At 38.7% G+C, this 14348-nt stretch overlaps 1 protein-coding gene across 2 annotated transcripts in view; it reads right to left on the minus strand.

Annotated features, from left to right (window-relative positions):
- Positions 1-13961, minus strand: part of kank3.L (KN motif and ankyrin repeat domains 3 L homeolog) — a 54584-nt gene extending 40623 nt beyond the window's left edge. The window contains exon 1 of one of the 2 annotated variants that reach the window (XM_018254989.2): positions 13849-13961. The gene's annotated coding sequence lies outside the window, so the exon portion shown is untranslated. Of the gene's footprint in view, positions 1-11602; positions 12235-13848 lie in introns of those variants that run through there. The other variant, XM_041562011.1, reaches the window with a different exon arrangement.
- Between the last annotated feature and the right edge of the window lie 387 nt (positions 13962-14348).

Below are 14348 nucleotides of genomic sequence, written 5' to 3' on the forward strand. Positions count from 1 at the left end.
CAGATTACCAGGGCTCCTGCGTATCAAGTATCTTGCACCACAATGGAATGTTATGCTTGGGCACTGCATTTAAGACTTGAAGATGGACAGTGCACACCTAAGTAGGTTAGATCTAATGGCTGTGTGAAACATTATAGGAATCATTTGATTATTAAGAAAAAGTAATGCTGAATCTGCTGCAGAAAACTGCTATTTTCCATTCCTTTGTGGCTTTTTATCTTTTTGTGTTCAGAAAAATGAAAATAGAACAAAACTTCCACCATTGTCCTATGTATCTTGGGCTGCTATCTGCAATATTATTTCATGGTACCGTGTATGAAAAATTTGGACACAGGATGTAACAATATTTTAGATGGACCATCATCTGAGAAGGGTCAGCTACTTTTTGTTGAATAAACCTTCATCCATTGCCTACAACAACCTCCAAACTATTGACTCATTCTGCCATTCCACAGGGTACAATCAAATGCAACAAAACATGGACCTAGGGATATATTTTAGTATTTTCAAGATGTAACATCAAATCTCCTATTTTTAATATTATATGGGGACCTTCCACAGATCAATCTAGGTGTAGGTAACAGAGGCATATACCTAGGACATAACTGGATTCCAAAAACAATGGCAGGTAAAGCAAGACAAGTGAGTAAGCGTGTATGCATGTGATCGATGGGTGGTGCTGGGGATGCAGGTAGGGCATCAATACTACTTGGCCTGGAACTGGGTCCCATGAGAAATTTTACCTTTATGAACTTTTCCTGTTTCCCATAGTTTTCTAAAGCACTCATATTTTTGTAGGTCTTCCATAAAGAGAAATCTAACTGCTATCTTTATTTTAATTTTTTCTCTCCCTATTTACACATACATAATATATGGGTGGCAAATTCTCTATTGCAGCTGTTGGCATAATATATTTACAATTATTTGAAGCCTATGATGCCAGTAGCAGGGGAGATGAATTATTATATACACTGTACATTAGATGTGCATTCTTTATATAGTGAATAAAGTACCCTCTATTGTAAAATATAAGGATATTATAAGTTACCGAGGAGTTTCATGACCATATAAAAACACACGAGGCAGAAGGCTGAGTGTTTTTACACAGGTCATGGAACTCTGAGGTAACTTCTAATATCCTTATATTTTGCAACTGGGGGTACTTTATTTTTTTATAATACATTATGACGACATCAGAACTCACCGTTTATAAGGATATAATTTACAAAATATTCATGGCTTTTGTGTATTATATACAGTTATACCTACAACAGAGTGTTTTGAAGCTGCAAGATACTAACATATCCATGTTCTGACCGTCCAATATAATTTCTTTAACTTTTTTTTGCAAGTTAGTGGAACGTTGATGTGAGTAGAATGCTTCATAGACAAACTTTTTGTCATCTGCAGTGGCAGCTTGAGCATACCCACCGCTTGTTACAATCCACGATGTGTGAGCCATAATAAAGCCGATTATTTTTTATGAAGACTGTGTCTCAGCATTATTCTACCGATTAGCGCCAGAGATGCGAGAGAACAAGTTACACAAGTACTATACCGGCATAGAGTAGTCGGTGTCTCGCGAGGGCAGCAGCGGAGAAGACACAGCTGTCGGGTGAGCTCTGAAATTGTCTGCATTTTTCTTTCTCTTTCTAAAGCTACTAAAAAATGCCTTACTTTAAAGGGATTGTTTGTCCATATATTGCAATATATTTAAGCAGGCCAACTACGCCAAAGTCATCCCTGGTCTGACCAGTCCTATACTCATTTTCATCCAATTCATTAGGATTTTACAACTTCATTATACATTTTACACAAGGACTAAATTTTACCTGCTACTTGCTTGCTTTCAAGGTTAAAACTCCCATATGGTTGCCCTTTTGTTGGCCCCCACTGGGATCACCTGACTTGAGCTGGAAAGCTTGATTTAATTTGACAGCTTTGTAAAGGATTTGATCGCAGTGGATTCTGCTATTCAGTTTACAGGAAATCATGATGATGCTGTGTGTCATTTTTAGATCTATTGGTTTCAGTCACATGGGAGAATAATCACAACTTCTTGGACTAAACCGAAAGAACGGAACATTTTATGGAGAACCAGTTGTCATCCATCCCATGTAATTAAAAGTGTACTGAAGTTGAAAATGTTAAGGGTCATACACAATAATGTGGATTAAAAGAAAAGTGAAATACAGCTAAGGGAATTAAATGGGAAATGTAAAGAGAGAAGAGCAGACCAAACACTCCCAAATGTTTTAAAAAAACAAAAAAAAGATTATATTTAAGAAGAGGGAGCAATCTGCAAAATTTCTAGTATAAAATGATCCATTAAAATGTCACAAAAATAATGACACAAACATGTTTAAGTGAAATCAAGTTGGGCTGCAACATGTTTATTGTACTATGTGGCGTGCAGAATTATGGTGACTAGAGAATATATTAATCATTCACACACAGGCTAACTGATTTGTATAAAACATAGTTAACATGCACATTACTGTATATACCAGATTAGATGCCCATCAAGCCAGTATTACTGTATATTGGAAAGGATATTACTTAAAGGGATACTGTCATGGGAAAAAAAAAAATTTCAAAGTGAATCAGTTAATAGTGCTGCTCCAGCAGAATTCTGTACTGAATCCATTTCTCAAAAGAGCAAACAGATTTTTTTATATTCAATTTTGAAATCTGACATGGGGCTAGACATATTGTCAATTTCCCAGCTACCCCAAGTCATGTGACTTGTGCTCTGATAAACTTCAATCACTCTTTACTGCTGTACTGCAAGTTGGAGTGATATCAACCCCCCTCCCTTCCCCCCCCCAGCAGCCTTAACAACAGAACAATGGGAAGGTAACCAGATAGCAGCTCCCTAACATAAGATAACAGCTGCCTGGTAGATCTAAGAACAACACTCAATAGTAAAAACCCATGTCCCACTGAGACACATTCAGTTACATTGAGAAGGAAAAACAGCAGCCTGCCAGAAAGCATTTCTCTCCTAAAGTGCAGGCACAAGTCACATGACCAGGGGCAGCTGGGAAATTGACAAAATGTCTAGCCCCATGTCAGATTTCAAAATTGAATATAAAAAAATCTGTTTGCTCTTTTGAGAAATGGATTTCAGTGCAGAATTCTGCTGGAGTAGCACTATTAACTGATGCGTTTTGAAAAAAACATGTTTTCCGATGACAGGATCCCTTTAATTTCATGATAGTATGACAAATCATTGTAAAGTGGTCACTACGCACTATGAACTGGGTCAGCAAATGCTACAGCAAATGGCAAAACACTTTTTGGAAGCTAAACATTAATTGACTACATTGAAATCTCCTCCTTTACCTAGGGGAGGTGGTAGAGATAACTTTAACAGAAACTACAGTGGACCCTACATATACTATGTGGCCATATGGTCTGAATGAACAGATTCAGTGTTGGACTGGCCCACCTGGATACCAGGAAAACTCCCGGTGGGCCCAGGTGTCAGGGGGCCCTTGTGCTGCTAAAGATTTGGTCTATTTCATGGTCATTCCCTATTTCTTTGAGAACAAAGATGCTAAATAAATGGAATAATAGATTACAGTATGTAAATAATAGAGACTATGAGAATAGAGTTTGAGTGAGGAGAATAATAATAATAGTACTGAGAGTGGGCCCCTGGTGTATGGTTCTTTGGTGGGCCCCTGGTCTAAGGTTTTTGGGTGGGCCCCTGCTGTCCCAGTCCGACACTGAACAGATTCGTTATGCAACTTATTATTAAAAGACCCATGAACCAGGGTTCAATGGATTCTAAGCTGTATATAATTGTTGACTATAATTGGGAACATGGACAGGGTGCTTATTTTAGGTGTGCCCCTATAATGTCCTTCTCTGGTAGGTATTGTAAGAAAATGGCATAAGATAATTGTAAGCCTGCTCATGTTTTAATTAATACTGCAATGTAGATGTTTTATGGTGGGGGTTAATGTTTCTCTCTTAACACACAGTATGTGCACTTCTTTGATAAAGTGTGTTTTTACAGGTTGATGCTAAATATCCATTGTTGAATTTATATTGCATGATACTGTACTGTATGGTATGGGAGATACTGAATTTTACCTATTGATCTATCCACTTAACAGGAATTGTCCAAATGATTTATTCTCTTGAAAAAGTATAGTTACTTGCCTGGGTGCAGAGCCACAGCAGGGTTATTCAATTCGAAAAGAAGTCCTCACACTCAGGTCTTAAAGGCCAGCAATAAATTTGAATATATTTTTTGTTCTTAAAGACCGGAGTGTGCGGACTTCTTTTCGAATTACACCTGTTCCCCATACTGCAATCACTCTCATACAGTATGTGAAGGTAGTAACTTCCTGAACTGTACTAACTTCCTGACCTGTATCTAAACTGATCTAAGAGTTTAACTAGAAGTATTTTGTCTCTCAAATTAAATTCTGTAAAAAAACAGCTTTAGTTAAGATTAACAGTGTATAGCCGGATACTTTTAACATCTGAAAAAGTTAAAAGAACATTTTGATATTTATTCAGCTTTTCACTCCACATCCACATAGGAAAGAAGAACAATAGCAGGAAATCCTTAGGATATGCTGAAGTCTATGGTGACTCGTAAAAGATACGTCAATACAACAGCTTGTGATCCTATTTCTCTGCGTCTTTGCACATAAAGCACAGGGTATGTGTAGCAATGTAGCCTTCATACTCAAGAATAATCACTGAAGTGTCAGTTCTGCTCAAAAGATAACCGCAGTCATGGTATGCTTGGTTTTTTGTTACATAGTTTTCAACAGATATAGTGACCCGTATACTCCCTTGTCAATATGAGTTGAATGAATAAGGCTTGTGCTGAACATACTTTAACTGTCTTGGTCACTAAAGATCCATGATTCTTGCAAGGTAGAATACAATAGTTTATTTTATCGACCTGCATAATGGACATCTGTTTATTTGTGTACTGGTAATTTAATTATCTACCTTCTAAGGACCAAACAAGGAGTAGCTTTAATTTCCCTGTTTTCACTTATTAGCTCAAGAGATAAAAAAAACTTTTTGTTATAGGCAAAAATGTATGTTCAGCACAAGACATTTTCAGTAAATGTATGCTGAAAAGGGTGTATACCCCCCTAATAATACAGTGCTTCTGGAATGACCACACTGCACTTGATACTTTTGTTTATCTGCCCTCATGAAAATAATGCTGGGCAAACAAACATACACATTAATTTTTCATCCAGTTCAATTAAAACACAGGGCTTCCTTGTGCCTCTGCACTTTAGACCATGTGCTTTATTCCATTATTAAGGGCAACTGGTGTACTGAAAGAAAACACGAGGGCAATGGGGAATTCTGAATATTGTCCAGTATCTCCTTATCTTGCTTTTTGCTGATTTACAGCACAGACTAGGCAGCTGCCAGTTACATGAGCTAAGGTTCACAATATACAGTATATGTATGAATACAAAGTAAATTAGTAATGCATTTGAAATCACATATGTGGCAGCATAGAAACCAGAATTGATATATAATTGATACAGAATTGATGATAAGCAGCTTTGATAAATCAGCTTCTATGACACAGGTAAAATAAATTTCAGCTACTGTTTTGATATTTTCAGATGAACCTTAAGCTTAGCTTTTCAACATAAACCCAGAGCACACTGAGCATGTGCAGTAACAAAAGATGGCCTAACAAAATCCAAGAGGGAGAACTGCTGTGAACAACTTTGATGGCCTGGATTATTACTGTTAAATAGCTGGTGTTGGTACCAGTGGCTTAACTATAGAGGGTCGTAGGGGGCCCGTGAAACAGGGGGGCCTGGATAGCTGGGTCTGCTTCCTCTAAAGCCAATCTGCTCTCTGTAAAATCAATTGCCTGCTGCAAACTTTTCGCAGCAGGCATGTGCACACGTGTGCACATGCATGTCACAAAGTAGGGAAGGGGTCCTTTACTGTACCCCAGCTCATTACTATGCACTCTGAGTGCCTGACCCCTCTGAAGATTTTTTCAGGGGGAGGGTCTGCCTTCTTTTTACACAGTTGGTTGGTATAGTAAGTTCAGTACATAGAGTACAGCATTTCTGACCAGATTATTTTTTAAAGTTTAGGTCTACTGTCTGAGAATGGTTGTTCATGTAAATGTTAAATGTTACTTTCAATTGTCAGTGTAACACTTCATGTGGTAGACCCTGACATAAAAACTTCAGTAAACGTTGACCCCCATAGCGGTAAAGTCCCCTACATTAAAGGGGAAGTAAAGTCTAAAATAGAATAAGGCTAGAAATGCTGTATTTTGTATATTAAACATAAACATGAACTTACTGCACCACACGTCTAATTAAACAAATGATTTATGCTTTATAAGTTGGCTACAGGGGATTACTATCTTGTAACTTTTTTAAACATCTTTGCAAGACCAAGACTGTGCACATGCTCAGTGTGGTCTGGGCTTCAGTTGGGAGATTAAATTTAGGGATTGTCATCATTTATCAAAACAAGTTAAATAATATCTGCCAGAAGCTGATACAGCAAGACTGATTAATAATCAGAATGTACAGACTGCACTGGGTCATATGTTGTCATGTAATCTAATGTGGATTTTATAGTTTTTGTATTGTTTAATACAAACTTTCTCCATTCTGCAGAACCAGTGGTTGCAGCAAAATAATCCTCCAAATAGAATCCCAGTTTATCTTTTTAAATCTGGCTCAATGATCTTTGTCCCTGCAGCTGAAGCTGGAAACAATAAAGGGGATGTAAAGGCAAAAATAAAATCCAATACAAATCTCTACACAGTCCCTAACTGCTCTACATGGAAACAAACAAAGCTGCTTGAGTTCTGCATGGCTGGAAAGTAAGGCGGGGGCTCCCACTGTTGTTCAAAAGTATGATTGTTTCCCTGCAGAGCAGTTAGGGACTGTCTGACAATTCCTATCCCCAGCAGTAAATGAAGGGAGAATTATACTGCATACAGTCAGGTTTCTTATAAAAACTATACACATTTTTTAATTAAAGTATATTGGATATAGGTTTCTTTTTCATTAAAGAATGTAAAAATTGGATTTTATTTGCCTTTACATGCCCTTTAAGTGCTCTTAGTTTGCAAAGTCTTTAACACAGCAGTATCTGTGCAGGTAACTGAAGTTACCAGGGGCAGCATTTTGCTAAAGTGCTGCCTGACATAAGTTTGTCATGTTGCCACATTTACTATGCTTTTCCTCATATTTTGAAATTCTGTTTTGAGTTCTGATTTTGTCAATTTATCAAAATAGGTGACAAGAGCAAAGGGGTGCGCTGCAGTTTGCACAAGAAATGCGTTTGTTTGCACATCTACAGCAGGGCTCAGTGAGTAGTATCCAAGGGAACTTATATGTTCAACGGTACCACATGCTGCTACATAAATGGCAGTGATTTACAGCACAGACAAGTCACTGCAAACCATGCCAGAGGCACAAAGATTTATAGCTGACGGCAGCAAACACAAAATAAGAACAAGGTACCATATAGGAAAAAAATAAGATGAGCTATAAACTACTGGATAGGTATTAAGATGCTTTCTGGAAGAAAATGGTAGCCCAGCCATTAACTTAATAGTTTATTCCCACTTCAGGCATATGCACAAAGACAATCTTGTACAATGGGTTACACATATTAAACCACTGAGTTAAAACCAATGAAAAATGTATCTGAGGTTTTGCACAAGTCATGACACTGTCTAACACAGTTATGGAGTACACATAAAATTTTATACACACATACATCATTTATTACTTAGTCAGATGCGCCCACTGTGTTGCACATACAACTTTTAAACTCTAAGCACAAAAGATTTTTTTTTCGCATAAGCAGCCAAACAGCCTACAATAAAACATAGAATTGACTGCTTGTGTTACAGCACTACCCCCTTCTCAGTAACTCTCAGGAAGATACACCAGTTAGGGGCCCAAGAGATGCAAAGGTACAATTATCAGGTCTCAACTGAGGTCTTGTGTGGAAATGGGCAGAATTTGCCAGATCATGGGCACTGGAAAGGGTTTTTGTATGATGGCTAGGGTTTCCATCTGGCTAGTATTTTCACCAGTAAAATACCTACAAGGCTGCTGGTAAATTTGAAAATTAGCTATTCCTCCACCCCCAGCACATCTCTGATCCCCACTAGCCCGCTGTTGCTGCCATGGCCACACCCACTTGTGGCATGACTCCACCCCCTACATCACTGTACAGTGCCCGGCTGGTACTGTACATCCAAAATGCTAGCAACCATAAGTATAGCTAGGGCAAATCAGGGCTATGTCCACTTATGTGCGGGGAATTTTTCTTTTCTTTGGGCTCCTTTCTACTTATTGGTATGGCCAACCACCCAAGGGAGACCCAGTGACAGGTGGGCTAATAACTAGGGCCCCTAAGGGGAGGGTATCCTAACTTAATACCATGGGAACACATGATTACTTAATGCGGCCCTGAGTGCTTGTCTCGCCTAAGTCTTGATCTACCATTTTTCTGCATACTGCTGTGAAAAAGGGAACAATTCAGCCCCCAGCTACAGCCTGAAAAAAGTATGTTTGACACAATCCATATTCATTAAAATAGACATTATACTGTCCCTTTAATGGTACATGGCTTGTTTGCTTAGGCAGAAAACAGCAGTGGTCAAAACAAAGATACTGTCCCTTTAATGGTACATGGGTTGTTTGCTTAGGCAGAAAACAGCAGTGGCCAAAACACTCCTATAGAGATGTATGTAAACACTGCATATGGCAAACCTGGCTGTGAAAAGTGGTCTACCACTTAGAACTGTACATTGCAGCATTTCTGGTCTGCTGACACCACAAGGTTTTTAACCTGCAAGCATATTAATTTGCAAAGAACACTGACAGAAATGAACTAGAGAAATTAGTCACATGACAGGCTAATCTTGCACACTACATTTTCCACTTAGATATCTTCTGCACATGACAGGTGCATATAGTTACATAGTTACATAGTTAAATTGGGTTGAAAAAAGACAAAGTCCATCAAGTTCAACCCCTCCAAATGAAAACCCAGCATCCATACACACACCCCTCCCTACTTTTAATTAAAATTCTATATACCCATACCTATACTAACTATAGAGTTTAGTATCACAATAGCCTTTGATATTATGTCTGTCCAAAAAATCATCCAAGCCATTCTTAAAGGCATTAACTGAATCAGCCATCACAACATCACAAGGCAGTGCATTCCACAACCTCACTGTCCTGACTGTGAAGAACCCTCTACGTTGCTTCAAATGAAAGTTCTTTTCTTCTAGCCTAAAGGGGTGGCCTCTGGTACGGTGATCCACTTTATGGGTAAAAAGGTCCCCTGCCATTTGTCTATAATGTCCTCTAATGTACTTGTAAAGTGTAATCATGTCCCCTCGCAAGCGCCTTTTTCCAGAGAAAACAACCCCAACCTTGACAGTCTACCCTCATAATTTAAGTCTTCCGTCCCTCTAACCAATTTAGTTGCATGCCTCTGCACTCTCTCCAGCTCATTTATATCCCTCTTAAGGACTGGAGTCCAAAACTGAACTGCATACTCCAGATGAGGCCTTACCAGGGACCTATAAAGAGGCATAATTATGTTTTCATCCCTTGAGTTAATGCCCTTTTTTATGCAAGACAGAACTTTATTTGCTTTAGTAGCCACAGAATGACACTGCCCAGAATTAGACAACGTGTTATCTACAAAGACCCCTAGATCCTTTTCATTTAAGGAAACTCCCAACACATTGCCATTTAGTGTATAACTTGCATTTATATTATTTTTGCCAAAGTGCATAACCTTGCATTTATCAACATTGAACCTCATTTTCCAGTTTGCTGCCCAGTTTTCCAGTTTAGACAAATCACTTTGCAAAGTGGGCAGCATCCTGCATGGAACCTATAGTTCTGCACAATTTAGTATCATCTGCAAAAATAGAAACAGTACTTTCAATGCCCACCTCCAGGTCATTAATAAACAAGTTGAAAAGCAAGGGACCTAGTACAGAGCCCTGCAGTACTCCACTAACAACACTGGTCCAATTAGAAAATGTTCCATTTACCACCACTCTTTGTAGTCTATCTTTTAGCCAGTTCTCTATCCAGGTACAAATACTATGTTCCAGGCCAACATTCCTTAATTTAACCAGTAACCTTTTGTGTGGCACTGTATCAAATGCTTTAGCAAAGTCTAAGTAAATCACATCCACTGCCATCCCAGAAAATCATAGTATTATGATTTGCTATGAAGTCCAGTATCTTATCCTTTATTAACCCTTCGAAAAGCTTTCCTACCACTGAAGTTAGACTAACTGGCCTATTGTTTTGAGGCTGAGAACGGGATCCTTTTTTGAATAGAGGCACCACATTAGCAATTCGCCAGTCTCTCGGCACTATGCCAGATCTCAATGAATCCTGAAAAATTAAGTAAAGAGGTTTGGCAATCACAGAGCTAAGCTCGCTAATTACCCTGGGATGAATACCATCTGGCCCTGGACCTTTGTTAATCTTAACATGTAACATCACACATGCAACATCACAAAAGATTTTTTCCAGTCAGCTGTAAGCATCTGAGCCATATCAATGCAAATCTGACAAGATTCAGGTCACAATAGAAACTGCTGATTCTTGCCATCATGTTATTATTTTTATTTTTCAACATGACTTTCATAAATAATTTCAAGTAATATCAGACAATATTCGAGAGTAGTTGGCAGTTGAAAAAACTACTCTGGCTACAAAAACAGAATGAAATCTAAGACATATTTGCTAACGTGAAAATGTTCAGAGGACACTGCCTGTGATAAAAGAATATAACAGCGTATAACAGCAGTCAAACCATTACAAAACATATATAAAAACCTGCCCCACTTTATAACAAATAAAGCTCAAAAACGTTCCATGTTAAGTGCATGGAGACAAATTATTCTTTAACCTACTACAACAATTACCCCATGGTGAAATTGATCATTAATGAAATTGAAAGTAACAATGAGGTCTAATGACAGTGATAGAAAAGACTGTTTTAAAGCTATGAAGACATACTGTAAGGTTTCTTAATTTGCTTTGGGGGGGTCTTACACATGGGTGTTTTTTATGTGCTTGTAAATGCATGCTGACCACGTAAAAACACAAACACTGAGTTTATATGTGTTTTAAATGCACCTGAGTTTTTGTGAGTTCTAAACAGAACCCTCTATTCTATTGTCTTTTAAACGCACATCATGTGGAAGAAAATAATATGCAGTAATATGCAACTTTGAATGCTCTGAGTACAAATATAATGGAATCAATAAACTGATGTATTTAGTTATTTTAATCTCTGTCTTAAACACACAAAAAAGCAATATCCGTATGCAAAAGCCCTTAAAAATGTCAGAAGATAAGACTACAATAAGCCATTTTACAGTTAAACACGGCCTGGGATCCATGGGATGTGGAAGAAAAAGGAAAGTGGGAGACAAAAGGTTACAACCAGGTATGAAAAAAAAATTAAAACAAACATTCCTCTGTATGGAGTTTCTACTCATGTCTACTGCAAATATTTTTAAATTCCACAAGAATGAATGTCTAAGAGCCAGCCAGTATCAACTTACAGAATTCCAGTTGTTCAAATCCTCATGGAAATTTGTGGTGAGAGGAGTACGATTCTGAATCACACAATTCTTGAATGAAAGAGTTAGGCTGTCTAATAAGCAAATAAAAGGTCACCCAATGGTGCTCGTTTATCAACACTGGGCAAATCTGCACCTGGGCAGTAACCTATGGCAACCAATCAAAATATTGCTTTCATTCTTTTACCAGCTGAAAGAAATGTCATTACTGATGGTTGTTATAGGTTACTGTCCAGATGTAAATATGCTTTGTTTTGATAAATGACCCCCCAATTTCTCGACAGGGACCCCAGCAGTTGTACTACAATTCCCTCAACAGTCTCCAGCTGAAGGGGGGGATGCCGAGTGTCGTAATCTGACAGCAGCTGGAGGTGCACAGGTTGTACAGCCCTGAGGTCAAATTGTATGTTTCTGTATACAACAAATTTAACACAGAATCAGTGCTCTGGAAAACACACGACAGATCCTATCATATCCTACACTGTAAAAGAGGGCGTAATAAGAATGTCTGTCAAATTTAACCTCTTGAAATAAATCCTGCCCATTTTGTTTCTGAGATGTTTTGGAGACCCCCTTAGATCCTATATTCTCAAAATAGTAAAACCCCTTTTTAGCTTCATATTGTTTCCCCCCCCCCAGTGTATCGTTTTCCCCGAGAGCATTGTGTCTGTTAGTCGATGGTGTATCTGGCTCAATGTGAGCAATGCTTAAATCCAAACCATTCCAGTGACTTGTCTTGTACATTAAAGGGGAACTATCGCGAAAATGAAAATTTAATATAAGCTTCCTCATACTGAAGTACGAAACTTTCTAAATACAATAAATTAAAAAGAATGCATTGTTTCTGAAATAATCAAGTTTATATTCACTATCCCTCTCTCAGCATCTGTTTCTCTTCATTCTGTCTTCATGCAGGAGTTGGGGGTCAGATAAATGATCCAATATCTTATGGGGGGGCTCCCTTTCCTAGCAGATGTATTATAGCTCACTCAAATAACTGATTCCAGTGCAAACAAAATCTAACAAAATAACTGCCTTTTGCACAAATCCTGTATGTAGAGAGACATGATGTCTGGTGATTTTAATACAGTGAGCTCTAAGGGTAAGGCTACACTGGGCGTTTTGGGGAGATTTGGTCGCCTGGCGACTAATCGCCTCGTCTTTGCGGCGACCAATCTCCCCAAACGCCTTCATTGACTCTGTGCCGGCTAAAATGAAAAAAACCCTGGCGCCAATCACATGCGTCGATTTGTTTTCCGAAGTCGCCCCAGTGTGGTCTAACCCTAATACATCTTCTAGGCAAATGGAACCCCTATAAGATACATTGGATCTAACTGTCAATGATTATTTGACATCCAACTGCTGCATGAAGAGAGAACGAAGAGAAACAGATGATGAGAGAGGAAAAGTGAAAATATTTTTTTTTTCTTGATTACTTAAGAAACAGTACAGAATATTTAATTGATTGTATTTAGAAAGTTTCTTAATTCAGTATGCTGAAACTTATATTAAAATGTTCATTTTCGCAATAGTTCCCCTTTAAATATACCCCTAACAATGCATAGCTGGTTGTCTTATTGGCAAAAAGGGGTTAAGTTAAAGTGGCAAAGCCCACAATTAGTTTTTTTTTTCTTTTTATACATTTGGAAGCCAGATTTGCAATTTTCCAGTGAGGTTATGTTATGAATAAGTTACATAGCACGGCTGTTCTATGAGCGCTGAGTCTCTCGCGTAGAGTTAATTGCTACTGAGGCCAGGTAACCCTTGGCTCTCCAGCTGTTCCCTGAACCCTCCTGCCAACGAAGCGCCGGAAAAGGGTTGGGTTAAGGCTTGGGCTGTAACAGCTGGACTGCCAGAGTTCCCCTAGCGCTGCAAAGGACAGAACAAGCAAGAAAGGGTGTGAGCCTGACAAGCAATGACTACAATGAGCGCTGGCGGGTTTATCCACAGATAGTTGAGAGTTTTATGACGGAACAATTAACATAGAAGACACAACAGTCACAAAGCGATAGAGAAGGACATATGTGAAAGTCCTAGCCAAGGCGTAAAGGCGTAAATTCAAACGGGTTCCCAGAAAACAGACAAAAGCTTTCCTGCACAATAGTTAGCTGTATGCCTTGGTTACAAAAAACCTACAGTAATTACGGTAAAGACGATTTTCAGTTACCCCGAGGATATGGCTACTGCTGTTAACCACTTCACCACCAGCACAATTCCACATTCCTTACCTGCTGCTGCCCGTCCTGCTGCTCAGGACTGTCCAAATGAAGTAGAACGCACAACTCCAGACAAGCAGCTCCGCCCACCAATGAGGAGTGGGCAATGAAGCGTTTCCTCCAATCTTCCCCTACGGGCGGGACATTGGCAGCGTATATAAACCAGTGTCTTTGAGCGTGAGGGATACGTTTTGGGAGATGTTTGTATGTGATTCGAACATGTATTTAGTAGCATTCGTAGGAATATGGTTTGTTCGTACAGATATTCAGAAGCATGTGGTGATATTTTTAGCGTAGCAACATAAAAAAGTTTAATTGTTACATAACATTACGTCCAGGGCCGGACTGGGGATAAAAAGCAGCATGGGCAAAAAAATCAAAGCAGCCCACATATAAACAGGCAGTGGTCTTGTACACATCATTCACTCATGTATACTGGGGTAAAAATGCAAAAAATTATGGACGTAAAGAGCTGCCTTTTTCATCTAAGTGTAATTCATGTAAAATATGTT

The sequence above is a fragment of the Xenopus laevis genome, chromosome 1L (assembly GCF_017654675.1).
Source record: "Xenopus laevis strain J_2021 chromosome 1L, Xenopus_laevis_v10.1, whole genome shotgun sequence".
Taxonomy (NCBI): Eukaryota; Metazoa; Chordata; class Amphibia; order Anura; family Pipidae; genus Xenopus; species Xenopus laevis.